The sequence below is a fragment of the Agelaius phoeniceus genome, chromosome 12 (assembly GCF_051311805.1).
Source record: "Agelaius phoeniceus isolate bAgePho1 chromosome 12, bAgePho1.hap1, whole genome shotgun sequence".
Taxonomy (NCBI): Eukaryota; Metazoa; Chordata; class Aves; order Passeriformes; family Icteridae; genus Agelaius; species Agelaius phoeniceus.
In genome coordinates, this window is record NC_135276.1 from 14,695,798 (window position 1) to 14,710,353 (window position 14,556).

General features: G+C 46.5%; 1 protein-coding gene across 2 annotated transcripts in view; it reads right to left on the minus strand.

The window, feature by feature from the left end:
* Nucleotides 1-14,556, minus strand: part of HYDIN (HYDIN axonemal central pair apparatus protein) — a 61,578-nt gene that overhangs the window by 26,660 nt on the left and 20,362 nt on the right. The gene's annotated exons all lie outside the window — the stretch shown is intronic.

The following is a 14,556-nucleotide window of genomic DNA, read 5'->3' on the forward strand; positions in this document are numbered from 1 at the left end:
GGATCTTACCCCACTGCTTTGGAGCACAGGAACAGCAATATATCACAGAGGCAAGGAAAGGGACAGACCTGACTGGGCAGGGGACCTGGGAAGGGAGTGCAGGGCCAGAAGGCAGGGCCAAGGGTGGGAGATAATAACCAGCCTGTGCTTGATGCTTGTGAGAGCTTTGTCTTGCTGTGAGCTGTGTCCACCTCATCTGTCCTGCTCTGGTTACTGTCGACTGAGCTGTGGGTGAACAGGACTAGGATAGCAAACTTATGTGTTCCCCTACTAAGCCCTGGTAGCCAGACTGACTGCATGCCTGAGCCCTTGAAGTGACTTGCAGCAATTGTTCCAACTGCAGCAGTGGATACTGGAGCCCTGCACTCATATCCTTGCTCCCAGGAAAACCAGTTAAAAGTGCAAGACTCTTGATCTCCTGAGATCAAGTCACCATTCTGCAGGATTCAGTGTATTTGGACAGAAACTTTCAGCAATACATCACAGAGAGCTTCCCTGTCCTGTCAGGGAAACTGAAAGCCAAGGTGTTTGACTCCAAGGCTGGAGGGTAAGAAGAAATCATTAGTTATACATAGTCTACTATTCTGTACGATTCAACCAAATTCTTTGAAGACATGACATATTCTGGAAAACTTTTGCCATTTCTCCTTTCATTACTGCAGCATGTCAGACTATAAAGTTAGAAAATGTTAGATGTTTCTCCAGGGAAATTAAAATAGGCCATTTGAGAGGTTCCTCACATGCCTGCCTCTCCACAGGAGAAAAAGAACTACTAGTCCAAAGGATATGCCTCATTAGCCACCCTACAGAGTACAGCCACATGTGTATGAGCCTTGGGACACCTCAGCAGCCAGGGCTGACCTGTGCTCTATGGGATGGCCATTGAGCCAGAGCACAGAAAAGTACTGTGGATGCTAACCAGGAGAGAGTAAAGCTATGCAGAGCTGTGAACATGACAGTGCAGCACTTCTGGCACCATGTCAGCCTCTGCCAGGCTGCCACGGGCAGGTGGCCTGAAATACAGTGGATGGATCATGAGACAGCACAAAATCTCCAGTTATTGTCCCCTGGCTTTGCTACAGCACCAAGTGACATAATACAGGAGGGGTGAGCACACAGTGACTCACAGCTATAGAAGTGATCTCTGTGCAACCAGAAATACATGTGGATCCTGTTTCCTCTCACTCAGCCCCTAGATGATGAGAATCTGCTGGGTCTCCACCAGCCCTGATAAGGAAAAGCTGATCTTAAAAAGCTGGATACCAACAAGGTTGGCCAAATCGTTGCCTCAGTTTGGCAGAGGGGGAAGCCAATCACAAAAAGGAAATCACTGCTTGGACCAGACAGAGAAACAAGACAGAGGTGGTAACAGAAACACTGAAATGGCACCCAAAGAGCAGCCTGTTAGTTCAGGGCACTCAGGAGAAAGGCAGTGCCAAAGCTAACATCTGCCTCTTTCCATAAATAACTGAACCCACCACAAGCTGTGGGATGGACCAGAGCTCCCACTGGACAGGTTCTGCCAAACACTGAAGTGCTCAGCAGTAACCTCTCCTTTGGATGGGGACCAGATTTGCAGGAACAAACAATGCTGTTACCTCCTGAGCCAACCTCAGGTCCATAACCCAGCCACCTTGAAGACCACCTCCACCAGCTCAGAGTTAACACATGACACTGGAGAGTCATGACCAGGCAATGACAGGAGAGTGATGACTCGTCAAGGTCAGGGCAATGGTAACAGATCATTTTCCTCCCTTTCCTCTGGTTTCTATTTCCAAGGAGTCAGCTCCCATGTCTCTGCAGTGTGATTTACAGCTAAGCTGTGGTGGGGAGTGTGCAGCAAAAACCAAGGACTTTCTCCTTTGGTAGCCACCTGGGCTTCTTGCACAGCTGCTTCTGCTGACCCATCATGTGTATTTGCAAAAATAAAACACAATTTGAGATGCACTTGGCAAGTCAGAGTTGCATAACAGTTTGTTTCCCACAGGCTTGGACGGATGCTCAAAATGTTCATGGTCACATGGTGGTTCCAAAAATCCCTGCCTCCTCTTTTTGTTAGGATTTTCGTCACTGATTTAACCCTATACAGACTACAATGACCTGCTGCAGATTCTAGAGACAGCAACACCTGAAAATACTGGCAGCCCACACAGCAAAGCTTCTGCACAAGCCCTGCAAAGTCACCCTGCCCAGAAAGCCTTTCCAAGACTACTGTCCCTCCACCAGCTTCCTAATTTCTGGAAGCAAGTACTTCCTCCAGCAACTTGTCAAAAGACTTTGATTTTCTATGGGGTGCTCACAGACATCATGGGTGATGGGTGGGAGGAAGGGAGCAGCCACTGCTGGCCAGAAGGTCAGAGACAGAAAGGTCCCAACTTTGGGGGCCTCTCCAGCAGATGGACTGGCAGTGCAAGGGAAGGGTCTGTCCAAGGTAAAAGTTCCAAAACCATCACCACAGAGAAGATTGTTGGCAGTGGAATTTTAGATTCTGCATTTGATAAAAGAAAATACTATTATTTGAGGTAAAGACACCCATATGCTAGAGCAGGGGAGAGACAGACAGCACCAAAACTCCAAATGTGAAACCAACTCTTTCACAAATAATGGCACTAAAGGAAATCCAAAGTTTGATAATGCTGGAAAAAACAGAAGGTAGTAGCCCATTTGTATTCAGTCCTAGAGCAAACCATTTAATATTAAAACAACCACTTAGGGAAGGTTTTCACTCAAGATTTGGGGCCAGGCCATGATTTATGTCTCTCCATCATTAGATGGAGTACAAGGACTCTACTGTGGGCAGCCAGACTTGTGGAGTTCACCTTAGTGCACTTAGGAGCACAGGGCAGGTTAAGCTAGTTGTGGAGACCTGGCCCCACTCTAGTAAAAAGCAGGGGCCTGGGAAACACTACAAAATCAGCACAGCACACCATAGAAAGCTTGCTCTTAATGCTTGGCTCATCAGCTCCCACTTTCTGCAATATTCCTAGTGCCCTGACACAAGCTTTGGCCACATCATGCTGCTATCAGCTACACTGATGTAAAACTTACATTGTTGTGACACTGGTGGCTCTTAGCCTTAGATGGGCTACAGGAGTAACCAAGAAGAGAGTATGATCCCTGTGAGAAACGACCCTCACTTTTTAAAATTTCAAAGGCTTATTAAACCGTCACAAAATACAACAAAAGACTGAATAAGGAAAAATAACAGCACTGGGAATCTTGCGACCGTCAGCCATGTACTGACTAACCAAACGACTGCTCTGCCTTTTATAGCCTGGGGTTGCATCAGCCAACCCTGGCCCCACCCAAAGTCTGCCAGTCAACTTTTCTTCGCTGTTCCTTGGTGGAAACTGCTTTCTTGTGACTCGATTGGAGGTCAGGGGTTGTCATGCCACACCTCCTAGAAACAAGATTTCCCTCTTACACGCCCTCCCTCCACAGGGCCCCCACAGCTAAAACCTTCCTGTGGCAACAATGGAGGAGAAGGGGGCTATGGGGAGAACAGAGAATGTCTAAACAAACCACAATAACATAACTATACATCAATTAAACTTCTCTTAACATATACATCCTGTAAGAGATGATTATTGCAAGAGCCAATCATCACATGACTTATCTATAACAATCCCATTCCTCGGGAAAAAGAAGGTGTTTAACTTTTTCAAAAGAAAGCAGAGGTTGTGTATATTCTAGGGTTTACTCAAAGATGAAAAGGGATTTTGCACTGCACAGACAGTAGGCGTTCTTCATCTCACCCTGTGCAAATACGCAGAATTTGGGCTCTGGTTGATGGAAGGATATAGGAGTTTGCTTGTATAAACAGAAAAGCAAAATATTTTCTGTGTGTGCAATAGAAAAGTCCATTTAAACCTGCCAGCCTTGTGTCCAAGCTCACAAATGACACTGGAAAGGAGACTCAGACATGGTTCAATCCAGGTTACAGGAAGCAATTGGCATTTCCATGATTAACCTCAGGAAGAATTTCGCCTCCTTTCCACAGAAAACCAGTACATGCTTCATGTCAATATGTGAACTGCCAGTGCTCCAGCATCCTCTGTTAGTCCCTAAACGCCACGTGTAAGATGTGTCCTTACCTGCAATAACTGATCCCTCTGGACGCTGCAAGGACACACATGGAATGCTCTCGATGTCGAGCCCTTGCAGCAGAGCTCAGCTTTGGCAGGCTCCCGTCCCTGCCAGGAGCCCACAGGGCAGAAATGCTTTCTGCAGCCAGCTCTCTGGCCTCACCAGAATCCCAATGACTCCTCTCTTGGCACACAAAGCCAGCCAAGGCAGGGATCTCTCAAGCAACCTCATTCAGGGATGAGGAGGAAGAGAAGGAAGACAAGCAGGGAAGGGAGGTTCTCAGCCATCACTTACCTTTGGTCAAGGCAGAAAATGTTATCACAGAACAGCATGGGGTCTCCTTGCACCTTTGCCCTCTCACTGGGTGCAGGTGAGAAGAGCAGAGTGTTCTCAGCAAGTGGTGTCCACTCTGCACTCCTTCAGAAAATCAGACAACTTATCCTTTTCCTGCTGACACAGCCTGGGATACTGCCTGCAGCCACAGAAGAGACAAATCCAGCTCATTATTTAATAAACCACATGTTTGCAGAGAGAAATGGAAGTGCAGGAACAGCAAAGCACTTGGGGAGGAGGAGCAGCAGCAGCTCCTCAGCAAGGGGCTGACCCTGCACCATGGGGTCCCACATGGATCAGAGGATCACTTGTTGTTCACTGGCACAGCAGGTAGTTCTACTCCACACTTAGACGATCAGGAGAGGTTTTGAAAGCCAGCAGCCCTCAAGAGAACCTCCTGGCTCAAAGCCACTGCCCCAACTGAGGGAGAATCCACCAGCCACCTCAGCTGGCTTTTCCTGGCACTGGGCTGCTCATGGGAGGTAGATAAAGATCAAGGAGCACCCACTGCAGGACTTCCCTGGGAAGGCAAGAAGAAGCTGAGTTTCAGCTGCAGGTTACCAGCATCACTTTTTGTTCCTTCCTTTTTTGCACCTGCAGGGATAAGCAAACTCTATCTGCCTCATTTCCTGCACTGACTTCCACCAGCTCTCCCTCGCTTGGTAGCTGCAGCAGAAACCACTTTACTGTTTAAAGATCACAACCAAGACAAGAGAAGGAAGCATTGCTACAGAGCAGTTGCTTCTGAGCTGGCAGGTCACTGTCCCCCCTTCATGGTCCAGTCCCCTGGCCAAGAAGAACCAGCAGGTGACACTGGGAGGACGAGTGGAAGCGCCATATGGAGTGAATCGAGGGAGTGCAGTATAAGCAGGACAGCGATCATCACCCAGCCCAATTCAAATACAATTAGAGAGGAAATACAGTCATGGACATTACCAGCTGCACACAGACAGAGCCTCAGGCCAACGCTGTCACCAGCACCAAAAATAATCTCTGTGGCTGCTCCCTGCGGAGCGCGATCGGAAACGTCTCTCCATGGCTGACCTGCAGTGCCGGGCACAGGGAGGGCTCCACCACTGGGACAAGCGACCTTTGACTCAAGCACCATCAACAGGCAATAATTCACCATGATGGCCCAGAAAGTCCTGCAGGAGGGAGACAGAGCAAACTCCTGGGTAGACCGTCTCATGATCCAGGGATTTTTGGGTCCCCTCCCAGTGCAAGGTCCTGCACTGCCCCCTCTTATGAAAGTCCTCTCTGTCTGCTCCAAGATCTCTGACAGCAGGACAGTGGCCTTAGAGCTATGGCCATCCCTAAGACTGTAAGTAAGGAAGAACATCCTGTCAAAGTCTAGGACACAAACTGTTGTGAAAGCAAATTTAAGTGGAAAAAAAAAAATCTGGTCAAACTTAGCTGTGGGGAAACCTGGCTGTTTCTGAGGTGAAGGAGGATCACTCAGAGTCCAGGCTGAGGCAGGCAGGTGGGAAGAAAAGGGAAAAGAATGGTCCAGGGAAGTATCAAGAGAAGGTTGTGAGATTTTCTTTTAACACAGTGAGCTTACATGGAAGTCAGACACTGTGTAATTAAATAGAGAACAGTGGAAAACTAGATTTGGCCTGCAAGGCATTTCTGACCTAATTACGTTGAACTTTATTTGCTCAGAAGCCCTTAAAAAGTGCTGCAGTTTGAGGCAGTTTCCTGATCAGCTCTGGGTTCAGACTAACTCCTATGAACCCACATCCATCCAAGTCTGAAAAGTCACACAAGGACTCCCTGAATCACCCAAGCTTTTCAGTGTCATTTCCAATCCATCCCCCTAGTCTGTAAGTGTTTCTCTACTGCCTGAAATGGGAATTTCAAAGCTTCCCCAAACACACCCTTTGAAGAATCAGCCCCATCTCTCACCACCATGAAGACCCATGGTGCCCAAGCACTTCCAAGCCCTGTGTGGCCCTTCCTTCCCTGCAGAGCCCTCCACCTCCAAACCCTCCCCATCCTCTAAAGAAGGATAGAAATTCCTCATTGTGCTGAAAACCAGGAGGGTGTAGGGCAGTGCAACATCCTACAGCAGGATGGCCTCAACTGTGTGGGCCAGCAAAGGCCCCTGGCCTGCACTGGAATGGAGCCTGACATCTTGTCAAAGCTGGAGTGGAGGGAACTGCACTGAGCATCAGAACAGCTGACCCACCTGCACTTGGTTGAGTCCTACAGCTCAGTGCAGTCCCAGGTAAGGAGTGTTGACACTCTCCTCAGCCTCATGGACCCTCTGTAGCCCAGAGATCTCTGGACCTCAGTGGTTTGTGGCTCCCACAAACAAGAATTTGCTCTCTGAGGAAATCCAGTCATTGCAATCAACTCTTCTCCCCCAGATCACCCTCAGCTGGAGTATAGATGGAACTGGAATAGGGAGTGCAGAGCTCCATTACCCTGAAGCCCAGGTTCACATACCCTGATATCTGGGATGGTTTAACCTAAACCATTTAAAAGCACTGATATGCCCTGAAACCATATGTTAGTTTTACCCTTGGGCAGGATATCTCAGTGAAATGCATTTTTCAAACTCACCTCAGTTTCAATTGATCCTGCTCTTCTGAGTACCAAAAGCCTTCCACTGGAAGCAGGCTGTGACATAACTCGGGTTGTGGAGGACCAGAAGTGTCACAGCTTTTAGCTGATTGAGCACTTTCATGGATCAGTACATTTATCACATCCCTACAGCTCTATGAGGATGTCCCAGATACCACTTTAAGCACTAATTCTGGCTATGTTTGTAGAGATTTGTCCCCAAGGTGACAGTATTTACACTGAGATTTTTCAGATGTGCTCAGGTGGCCCACTCAGATGCCAGGGAATTCTGCATCAAAGTCATTCAGGTGACTCTGAGGAGTCACAGCTTGCCCAGGGTCTCCTGCAGGCCTTGCTTTCTCTCCTGGTCCCTTGTCACTGACAAGGAAGGATGCCTGGGCAGGAAAGGGGGACCCAGAAGAACATGTGAAGTGACAGCCCATGGCAGAAAGGAACACAGCCAAGCACAACCCAATACTCTACAACATTCAAGATGACAAACCACTACAAAATGAACACCATGAAAACTATCATCATCTCTCTGTCTAAAGCCATGGCCACATCAGTCTTGAAATATTTGGTATTGTTCTGATCTCTGAAGCATTTAAAATTAAATAAAGAAAGGCAGAAAGAAAGTTTAAAAGTACAGAGCAGTTCGATATGAAGACTGAATAGGATTTCTTAACGTGGAAATTGAAGAGAAGATAGAGGAGGTTTGCAAAAGCATGAGTGGCTTGAGATATGGGAATAAGGAAAAATTTGTCATGATTTGTCATCAAACAGGAACCCAAGGGCCTGAAAATGTTATCAGTCAGAAATGACAAAAATGTAGTAGCACTCTTCCAGGGAATATCCCATCCTTTGGAACACACTGCTGGGGGAGGCCATAGAGGCTCACAGAGAGCAACTGGACTGATGCTTGGAAGATAAAACCATCAGAAGCTATTAAAGAAAGATGAGACCAAAGCCTCCAGCCCAGGAAAACGCCAACTCCAGAGCCCAGGAGGGAGGAAGCAGATGCTTTGCCTGTCTCTGCACGCTTTGCTGAACATCCCCGACTGCTGCGCTCCCAGAGAGGAGCTGGGGCTGCAGCCACCCCAGCACTCCTGGCTGCCAGCACCAAGGGCTCTGGTGGAGGCTGGAGGCTTTGCCAGGGCACCTTGTACCACACAGGGAGGTAGCTGGCACATGCTGCATCTATACCCCCACCAATGGCTGGGTACAGGAGAGCAGGCACAGGTGCCAGGGAGTCGGGAGGATGCTGCAGATCTTTCTGCCAGGCAGAGGAACTGACACAGAGAGTGGAGCTGTTGGGGTTGGCTGAGGGCAGCTGCAGACTTCATGTCTTGGGTGCCAAATTAAATGTGACATTTCATTTAAGACTCTTGGTTGTTTAATACATATGTTTAAAAAATAAATCTCTGTACAGCAATTCAGCACGAGGCATTTCACTTGACAGGGTAATGTCCACGGTGTGCAGCTTGGGATGCTCTGCTGCCATGAAAGCACATTTACTGAATCTAGATGGATCTGCCCTATCATTATTTACATAACACAATCTTATTACATGCTGTCAATTCTTTCATCCTTACATCCTTTGGATACATTTCCTACAGATGGCAGGACACAGCTCTTTCTACAACCTGGGCAAAGCAATGCCTGGACTTGAAATTCAAAGCCAGACTCTTTTATACAACAGTAGAACAGATGTTTTTTGGGTTGTGCAGTCCTGAACAAGGCTCTGACACAGCAGAAACACCATTGTGTTTTATCCTATCATCCAGCTGCATGACTATGGACACAGGTATCTCAGCACATTGTGATCACTTTTCACTGCCTGGAAGTGAAGAAATTGAGCCCTGGGTCATCCTCTGTGGAGCCTGTAAAAAGACTGAGGGGCAATTTACAGAAAAGCTGAAACATGTCTCTGAATGATCAGCCTGGTGCAGAAGGGAATACTGTTCAGAGCAGCACAAATTGTTCTTAAATAGAAAGACAAATTTCGTTTAGCCTGAAAGTATATCTCAGTGATTGGATGAGCAACCCCTTGAACAAGATTTCAAAATAAATTTCAGGGTTTATGAAGAACATTTTCCTAGGATTCAACAGCTGGTACTTTCCTTCATCAACTACTGCTCTAAATATTTGAAAGCTGGTAGCCAGATTGATTAGACAGAATAGAAATAAAACAGCCCTTGCTGCGTTTCATCTTCTGAGATGATTCTTCCTCTATGCCTATCACTCCCTCTTTGCTGAATTTGGATTTTAAATCTTTTTTAGGAGTGCATGACAGTCAAATTTGGAATATTTGGCTATTACAGAAAGCAAGTTCAATTTCATTAGCCCAGCTTTTTAGAAGACTGAGCCTTGCTGTCAGCTCTTCTACGAGCACAGCTGAGTCATTCTCAGGTTACAACAAACTTCAGAGCATCCTCATCATCAGCATTGCTGCTGTTAAAGATCAGAAGCTCTCAGCACGGCCCAACCAAGCACCTGCTGAACCCAGGCAGCACATTCCAGGGAGGGTCTCTAGCTAAAGGTATTGTGAGGAATCAGATGAAAACTATTGGGATGAAGTGGGAGATGGAAAGCCATGACCAGCCAGCAGTGGGTACAGGACTGGTTGTGGCTCTTTAGACAGATCTCTGGCATGATGAAAGTCAACTCATTTTCAATCGGGCTCCTCACTGTGCAGCCAGGTACTCCCCATTATCTCCTGTGCACTGTGCTAAGGATGCTGGACTTTGCTGGATGAAAGACCCCAGCACAGGAATATCTGGGAGCCAGCACAGGAGCTTTGTTCTACCTGACATGAAAGAGCCTTCCAGAATATACTGGAAAGGACATAAAACCATGGGATGATGAAAGGCAGTGCTGCTGCATGGCCAGGGGGCCACGGGCCATTGTTAATCTTTATTGCTGCTACAGTAATGATACACTTGGGGTACCTGCCTGGCTGAAACATTGCTTTTGGCCCGTGGGGAAAACACTGCCAGACCATTAGAATGAAAGCAAAGACAGACTCAATATACTACTTAATAAATCAATCACCCTTCAAGCTGCTCTACTTCTTCTCAGCAGATGCTGATTGATCCACAAAGAGAGGAATCTAATGAATGGGCAGTTCTGCCCTGAAGCACATCCAGAGGTAACGACGCTTCAGAACATATTCCTGATCTCCTGGGATGATGGAGTGGGCAAGCTGTGGTCAAGGATGACCTGCAAAGAGATGGAAACCACATTCTTCCAGAAATCCTTCATGTGCTAAAAATGGGCTGTGTGGGCTCACAGGAAATCTGCTTTTTTGCATATGTGGAGATTAACAAAACAGCCCAAAGGAGAGTTTTAACTCCCAAATAACCCTCTTAGTATCAACTTCCAGTCTGTGCTCATGCAGTTAACTCTGCAGGTTGCTTTAGCAGGGATTTTGTCAGAAGGGGTGTTACATATTTGTGGAGCTATAAAGCTGTGCAAAAAAACCTCAAGCAAAAGAAGCACAAATTTTCTTGCCCTTCATGTACCCTCAGAATGACAGACTATCTGTCTTGAAACACAGGGTCCTGGTGAGAGGGCAAAGGCCATACTCTGTTTGCAAGCAGCAGAATAACCTTATCTAAAACAGTATAAAAATCATTACTACAAGCAGTTCTGGACAAGGGGAGCAAAGGCAGGAAGCAGTTGTTACCTATTAGTGGTTTTGACAGAAATGAGCACTTTGGAGACCAATTAGGCTCACCCATCGAGCTAATTAATTGGAACTATAAAAGCCTATAGCCAATCAACTGGATAAAGCATTAGGTACCAATCCTGCATCTGTGGCAGCACTGCAACTATTAAGACACAAAGTCAACATATAATTCCACAAACTGCTATTTACACCTTTTTTTGCCTACAATAACTGACTCCCTCAACTCACTTTGAAGCAGACATACAAGGACATAAGTTCAACAGGAAACAGCCATGCTGCTGGGAATTCTCACAAGTGAAGAAAAAGCAGAAGGAGCAACAGCCACCTGTGACTGGCAGAAAGAAAAATCCCTCTGCAAAGTTTTGAAATTCCTGATAGTCCATGGCAAAGCTTGGTCTTGTAATAACTGCAGCATCAATCTGGCTTACACATTAAAGTAACAGAAGGAAACAAGATCTTTTAAAACTCACAGGATACAATAAATTCCTATAGCTGCCAGCACCAAACACAAATGGAAAAAATTACATCAGTTGGTGCACCACAATGAAGCTCTGGAGTCAAAAAGAGGCTGCTCCTTGGGAAGCAGAAGGTTTCCCCAATTCTGAGCATTTAGAAGAAGTTCCTCCCAGTCTGTCTGGATGAAGGGAGAGTTACATGAAGATGGACAACACAGCAGTGGCCAACAGCAGCTCAGGGTCTGCTGCCATGAATTGAGCTCAGCAGTAATTTAGTGCTGCTCACAGCAGCATCAGAGCCCCCTCACACAGGGCTGATTTCAACCCAAAAAGGGTTTTGTTACTCCCACCCTGGTGTCCTACACAACACAAGGGTGACTCAGATAAATACCCAATGTGATAGTGAGTTGCTCAGGCAAGTATTGAACATCCTCCTTTCTGGCTGAAGTCAATATAAATGGAAAGCACTCAGGAACTTGTTTGAGTGATCTCAGGAATATAAAATGCAAGGCGACAAGAGTTAAACCTCAGTTAAACCCTGCTGCCTATCCACATCCACCAGGGGATTTACAAGGAAAAAAAAAAAAAAGAAAGAAAGGAAAAGGCTTGATCTAGAGACTAAATCAATAGGATTTTCATTTCATTTCTCAAACAAGTTCCTGGAAGCCACTGACTGAATGAAGGGGGTTCTTAAGGAGAAAGAACAGAGCTATGAAAAGCTGGCTGTTTTCTGCAACATCTGCACAAAAGCACAGATGAGACCAGGGCAAGGCAGTAGTTTTCTCAGGTGCTTTACCCTTGTGGGTAGCTGAGATGTTTACAGGTGCTGGCACATCCATACAGCAATAATCAGCCAGGGCTGGGAGTTCCCTGCATGTGTACATTGACCACTAACACACCACCAAGCCCTTGCACAGATGGCCTCACATACCTAAGGAAGCTAATTCAGCCAAACCCAGCATCAGTTTTAACTGCAGAAAGGGATTCAGCATCACAACACACTTATATTCAGCTGGCAACCCCATGCTGCTCTGCACAGCAGCTGAGCACTCTCTAACAAGCTGACAATTCCCCTTGGCCCATTTGCAATGCTGTGTAGCCTCTACCACAGCTTCCCCTGCTGCCAGTTAAGCACACCCAGGCCTGTAGTTACTCATCATCTTCCCCAAGCCCCAGTGACTCTAATATATCCCATAGAACTCCCTGCCATTCCACAGGTGACTGAAGAGCTCCACATCAGCTCCCTAATTATTAGCCATTTTAAAATATGCCTTAATTTTCCCTGTGATCTCATGCCTCATTTTCATCAAAGATGATGTCAGGTGTTTTCCCCCCCTCAGTGTTTTTCCCCAGCTCTCTGCAATGAGGCTCAAGGGTCCAAGTGCCAGCAGTCCCATCTGAGGATGGTTTGTGAGGAGCACAGAGAGGGTTAAGAGCTATTTGCATGGACAACTTGACACTGACTGCCTCAGGAATCTCTTTTCCTGCCACACATAAACATCACCTGAAGGGATGAAAATGTCAGGGCACTACCTGTCCTGTGAGATTACAGCCTCAGAATCAGACAGGGAGAATAAAAGTTTTGAAGACCAAAGAATAAATTATTGTTTAATTTGCAGTGTGGTTGTTTGGGTCTTTTTACCTTGAATTCCATTTTAGCCAGAGAAAAGCTATATTTTATCAGCATTTCAATGAAAGCTGCTCCAAGAGGAGTCACAATTAAAACTCTGAATGAGTGCAAATGCAGATTAAAACAATACAGTGACATGGAAACAAGACCCAAAAGGAGGATCCCATTTACAGCCTGAAGAATTCAATCCCAGCTAAACGAAGCACCATTAACAGGAGCACATCAAGGGAGCGGAACAGGAGGTCTCTGTGTGTGCACCAGTGATGCAATCTGGGACTCTGGGATGTCATCCAAGCTGGTAACTGTTTGCTTGGCCCACCAGATAAGCTCCAAGCAATGTGTTGGAAATAATGATGAAAATGTTTTGGTGCGCTTTGGATTTAGCAGGAGCAATTAGGATTTGTCACCAGGTAAACAATTCTTGGCTGAGACACAAAACTCAGTGCTGTAATGCTTAGGGAGAGCTCAAGTGAAACACACTTCTGCCCAGCAGCTGCTGGGCTTTGGGCTCTTGTACAGCCCCACTGAGGAAACAAAAGTTCCTGGTCTTAGTGCTTTGCTGGTGGTCAATTTTTCACCTTAAAAATATGTTCTGTGGAGTTTGGTGATGATTAGAGCAACACACAAAAATAATGAGAACAACTGGAGCCGTGGGCAAGCTGAACTTTATACATGTCAGTAGTGACAGCTGATGAAAATGCTGCAGTTTCTACTCATTAAGGAGCTATTGCTGCAATTAGGCCTGACCTGTTCTCATTACCACGAGTGAGAACATCACTGCTGGCTAGTGGAGAAGCCTTGGGCCAGCCCTGTTTATGTGCTGGACCTGAGACTTTGCAGAGGGGAGAGGAAAGACAAAGCTCCACAACCCCAGAGGTGCATTACTCCTGCCTCTGCTCCAGTGGTGGTGCCAGGATTGCTGGAGGTCTCTGCTGAGGCCTGAGGGGATCAGTGCCTGGTGTGGGAAAGACATGGAATTCTTTTTCCTATTCTTTTACAGAAATTTTGCCAGAACAAACAAACTGCGGGGGAAGTTAAGGGGAATTCCTAGCCATACTTTAGTGCTGTGTTCCATCCTGTTTCTTTGTTCCCTTCCTACTCCTGCCCCTTGTCTACCTATTCCTGCCCTCAGATGGCAGGATGCAAATCACACTCCAGGGAGTGACTTCAGAGGATGCCTGGGAAAGAACCTATCTTTTTCAGATAATCAGAAGAAGAGGGTGCAGTCAAGTTCAGGACTTAGTTCTCAGGACTGAGAAACAAATGCAGATCAGCTCCTGCAACTCCTACATCCCACCCCAGACTGTACCCACCAGACACCTCTATTACTGCTGTAGCAGGAACTCACCACCCCTCACATAGACCTGGCTCTCCAAGACCCAAAGACACAAGTTCCATGGTTAAACTTAACTCTCCTGAACTTCAGCCAACATCATGATCTGTTCCCTGAGCCCACAGATAGAAGAGCTGTGAAGGAGACATCCCTGACACACTGTAATAGCCAAATGAAAACCACTGCCAAGAGATGGAGCTGGCAGGCTAAACTTTGGCCTCTCATCCATTAATTGTGAGCTGTTCCTTAAGATAATTCTTGTCCCATTAGATCTTCCCTTTCCATGAATCACTACTGCTCCCGACAGGCAGAAAAGATAAGGTTTGATGGCTTTTTAATAGCTTGTTTTCTTCTGCTTTTTAAACTATGTCCTTCTGTATGTTTGCTTTCTTGTATGACATCTAAACTTTTACAAGTCCAGATCTCCCAATGGTACCTTGTAAGCCCCAGACAGTGGCCTTGTTTT